Source organism: Elephas maximus, chromosome 2, assembly GCF_024166365.1.
Source record: "Elephas maximus indicus isolate mEleMax1 chromosome 2, mEleMax1 primary haplotype, whole genome shotgun sequence".
NCBI classification, from domain to species: Eukaryota; Metazoa; Chordata; class Mammalia; order Proboscidea; family Elephantidae; genus Elephas; species Elephas maximus.
This window is the reverse complement of record NC_064820.1, coordinates 191447785-191453150: the sequence shown is the minus strand read 5'-3', so window position 1 is coordinate 191453150 and position 5366 is coordinate 191447785.

The following is a 5366-nucleotide window of genomic DNA, read 5'->3' as shown; positions in this document are numbered from 1 at the left end:
ACCATGGTTGTGGTTGCCAGGTACTCTCCCCTCCCTGCAGCTGACACCCCTACTCACTACAAGCAGTTGCCTTGAAGGCTACCTCCTTCTTCTTTGCTCTAAGGGTGTGGGGGAGGGAGAGAGAGAAGAAAAGTGAAAAGAAACTTATAATCCCCAAACAACTCTCTTCAAAAAAATCCTCACCCTCCCTTACCCTCAATGACCCTAAGCAATGATATGTGACCTTGGGCAATGATGACGTAAGGGTGATGTCTTAGTTACCTAGTGCTGCTATAACAGAAGCACCGCATACAGGAGTTTATTTTCTCACACTTTTTTTTAGGAGGCTAGAAGTCCGAATTCAGGGTGCCAGCTCTAGGGGAAGGCTTTCTTTCTCTATCAGCTCTGGGGGAAAGTCCTTGTCTCTTTTCATCTTCTTTTCCTCAGCAATCTTCATGTGGCTTGGCATCTATCGTCCCCTATCTCTGCTCCCTTCTCTGTCCTAATCTGCTCTTTTTACATCTCAGAGGTGATTGGCTTTAAGCACACCCTACATTGATATGACCTCTTAACATAAAGAAAACCCATTTCCAAATGGGGTAATAACCATAGATACAGGGATTAGGATTTACAACTCATATTTTGGGGGGACACAACTCAATCCCTAACAGGTGAAAAACAGCCTTTTTTTTTTTTTTAATTTTTATTGTGCCTTAAGTGGAAGTTTACAAATCAAGTCAGTCTGTCATACAAAAATTTATATACACCTTGCTATATACTCCCAATTGCTCTTCGCCTAATGAGTCAGCACACTCCTTCCCTCCACTCTCTTTTTGTGTCCATTCCGCTAGCTTCTGACCCACTCTGCCCTCTCATCTCCCCACAAATGAGAGATGCTAACATAGTCTCATGTGTCTACTTGATCGAAGAGGCTCATTCTTCACCAGTATCATTTTCTATCCCATAGTCCAGTCCAATCCCTGTCTGAAGAGTTGGCTTTGGGAATGGTTCCTGTCTTGGGCTAACAGAAGGTCTGGGGACCATGACCACCGGGGTCCTTCTAGTCTCAGTCAGATCATTAAGTCTGGTCTCTTTAAGAGAATTTGGGTCTGCATCTCACTGCCCTCCTGCTCTCTCAGGGGTTCTCTGTTGTGTTCCCTGTCAGGGCAATCATCAGTTATAGCTGGGCACCGTCTAGCTCTTCTGGTCTCAGGCCGATGCAGTCTCTGGTTTATGTGACCCTTTCTGTCTCTTGGGCTTATAATTACCTTGTGTCTTCGGTGTTCTTCGTTCTCCTTTGCTCCAGGTGGGTTGAGATCCATTGATGCATCTTAGATGGCCGTTTGCCAGCATTTAAGACCCCAGACGCCACTCTCCAAAGTGGGATGCAGAATGTTTTCTTAACAGATTTTATTATGCCAATCGACTTAGATGATCCCCGAAACCGTGGTCCCCAAACCCCTCCCCTGCTATGCTGGCGTTCGAACCATTCGAGTGGTTCGAAGCAGGAAACAGCTTTTAGTTTAGTCCAGTTGTGCTGACCTTGCCTGTATTGTGTGTTGTCTTGCCCTTCACCTAAAATAATTTTTATCTACTATCTAATTAGTGAAAACTCCTCTCCCTCTCTCCCTCCCTCCCCCCTCTGATAACCATCAAAGAATATTTTCTTCTCTGTTTAAACTATTTCTTCAGTTATTATAATAGTGGTCTTATACAATATTTGTCCTTTTGCAACTGACTAATTTCACTCAGCATAATGCCTTCCAGATTCCTCCATGTTATGAAATGTTTCATGAATTCATCATTGTTCTTTACTGATGCATAATATTCCATTGTGTGAATATACCAGAATTTATTTATCCATTCATCCATTGATGGGCACCCTGGTTGCTTCCATCTTTTTGCTACTGTAAACAGTGCTGCAGTGAACACGGGTGTGCATGTATCTGTTCACGTAAAGGCTCTTATTTCTCTAGGATATATTGCAAGGAGTGGGATTGCTGGATCGTATGGTAATGCTATTTCTAGTTTTTTAAGGAAGCGCCAAATTGATTTCCAAAGTGGTTGTACCAATGGCAATTTTTTTTATTAATTTTTTTTATTGTGCTTGAAGTGAAAGTTTACAGACCAAGTCAGTCTCTCATACAATAATTTATATACACTTTGCTATATACTCCTAATTGCTCTCATCCTAATGAGACAGCACACTCCTTCCCTCCACTCTTTCTTTTTGTGTCTATTCTGCCAGCTTCTGACCTTCTCTGCCCTCTCATCTCCCCTCCAGACAGGAGATGCCAACATAGTCTCATGTGTCTACTTTATCCAAGAAGCTCATTCTTCATCAGTATCATTTTCTATCCCATTGTCCAGTCCAATCCCTGTCTGAAGAGTTGGCTTTGGGAATGGTTCCTGTCTTGGGCTAACAGAAGGTCTGGGGACCATGACCACCGGGGTCCTTCTAGTCTCAGTCAGACCATTAAGTCTGGTCTTTTTACAGGAATTTTGGGGGTCTGCATCCCACTGCCCTCCTGCTCCTTCAGGGGTTCTCTGTTGTGTTCCCTGTCAGGATAGTCATCGGTTGTAGCTGGGCACCATCTAGCTCTTCTTGTCTTAGGCTAATGTAGTCTCTGGTTTATGTGACCCTTTCTGTCTCTTGGGCTTATAATTACCTTGTGCCTTTGCTCCAGGTGGGTTGAGACCAATTGATGCATCTTAGGTGGCCGCTAGCTAGCATTTAAGACCACAGATGCCACCCTCCAAAGTGGGATGCAGAATGTTTTCTTAATAGATTTTATTATGCCAATTGACTTAGACATCCCTGAAATCATGGTCCCTAAACCCCTGCCCTTGCTACACTGGCCTTCGAAGCATTCAGTTTATTCAGGAAACTTCTTTGCTTTTGGTTTAGTCCAGTTGTGCTGACCTCCCCTGTATTGCATGCTGTCTTTCCCTCCACCTAAAGTAGTTCTTATCTATCAACTAATTAGTGAATACCCCCTCCCACCCTCCCACCCTCTCTCCTCTTATAACCACAAAACAATGTTTTCTTCTCATTTCAAACTATTTATCAAGTCCTTATAATAGTGGTCTTATACAATATTTGTCCTTTTGCAACTAATTTCACTCAGCATAATACCTTCTGGGTTCCTCCATGTTATGAAATGTTTCACAGATTCCTCACTGTTCTTTATCAATGCATAGTATTTCATTGTGTGAATATACCATTATTTATCCATTCATCTGTCGATGGGCACCTTGGTCCATCTTTTTGCTGTTGTAAACAGTGCTGCAATGAACATGGGTGTGCATATATCTATTCGTGTAAAGGCTCTTAATTCTCTAGGATATATTCCAAGAAGTGGGACTGCTGGATCATATGGTAATTCTATTTCTAGTTTTTTAAGGAAGCGCCAAATTGATTTCCAAAGTGGTCGTACCATTTTACATTCCCACCAGCAGTATATAAGTGTTCCAGTCTCTCCACAACCTCTCCAACATTTATTATTTTGTGGTTTTTGGATTAACGCCAGCCTTCTTGGAATGAGATGGAATCCCATTGTAGTTCTGATTTGCACTTCTCTGATGGCTATTGATAGTGAGCATTTCCTCATGTATCTGTTAGCTACCTGAATGTCCTCTTTAGTGAAGTGCCTGTTCATATCCTTTGCCATTTTTTAATTGGGTTATTTGTCTTTTTGTGACAAGCCCCCTATTAATTGCAGATATTTAATTCTTCCCTAGACCCAGGCATGCATAGTTGCTCTATGCCTCCAAAGTATTGGCAAACTGATCTGTATCACTTCTCCCCTTAAAAATCCTCCAAAGGACTGAGAACCATCGTCTCAGGGAACATCTAGCTCAATTGGCATAGTATAGTTTATAAAGAAAATGCTCTGTGTTCTACTTGGTGAGTAACATCCGGGATCTTAAAAGCTTGTGAACAGCCATCTAAGATATTCCACTGGTCCCACCCCAGCTGGAGCGAGGGAGAATGAAGAAAACCAAAGACACAAGGGAAAGATTAGTCCAAAGGACTAATGAACCACATCTATCACAGCCTCCACCAGACTGAACCCAGCACAACTAGATGGTGCCCAGCTACCACCACAGACTGCTCTGACAGGGATCACAGTAGAGGGTCCCAGACAGAGCTGAAGAAAAATGTAGAAGAAAATTCTAACTGACAAAAAAAAAGACCCGACTTACTGGCCTGACAGAGACTGGAAGAGCCCTGAGCATGGCCCCCGGACACCATTTTAACTCAGTATCAAAGGCATTCCTGAGGTTTGCCCTTCAGCCAAAGATTAGAGGGGCCCATAAAACAAACAATAATACACGTAGCTCAACCACATGTATGAAACTAAACGGACATACCAGTTCAGTGAGAAGAATGAGAAGGCAGGGGGGGACACGAAAACTGCATGGATGAAAATGGGGAACCCAAGGTCGAGGAGGGGAGGGTGTTGACTCATTACAGGGTTGGCAACCAATGTTCCAAAACAATATGTGTATTAATTTTTTAATGAGAAACTAATTTGCTCTACAAACCTTCACCTAAAACACACACACAAAAAAAAACCCTCCAAAGGCTTCTCATATGCTTTTGGGTAAAATCCAAATGTTTAATATGGCCCACCCCTACCACCTCCCCTGCCTTATCTTATGTTCCTCTCCCCTTCAATGGACATCTCACGGTGAGGCTGGGAGACTGGGAGACTCTCACCATTCCTTGAATGTACCACCTCTGGGCCTTTGCACATGCCGTTCCCTTAGTCTGCCAGGAGATCTCATGATTAGGTAAGTCGCATTTACCAGTCAGCTCTCCACTCAAATATGACCTCCTCAAAGCAGCCAGAAAACTGGCCTGGTTCCCATCATACTCCTTCACAGCACCTGTCACAGGTTGTAACCATAGTTCATATTCAGCTTTGAATACAATATCACGGACTCTGCAGGCAGACTGCTCTGGTTCAAATCCTGGTTCTGACTCTTGCTAGCTGTGAGACCTTGAGTGAGTCATTCAATCTCTCTGTACTTCAGTTTCCTTACTGCAAAATGGGAACAAAAATAGTACCTATCTCATAGGCCTGTTTTAAGGATTGAGTTACTGTACACACAATGCTTAGAAGTGCCTGGCACAGGCTAAGTACAATAAGATGTTTGTTTAAATAAGTAAATAAATATATCTGATACTAAAAAAAAAAAAAACAAATCAAACCAGTTGCCATCAAGTCAATTCCGACTCATAGTGACCCTATGGGATAGAGTAGAACTGCCCCATAGAGTTTCCAAGGAGCGGCTGGTGGATTTGAACTGCTGACCTCTTGCTTAGCAGTTGAGCTCTTAACAACTGCACCACCACGACTCCTGGTACTTGTGACGCTAAT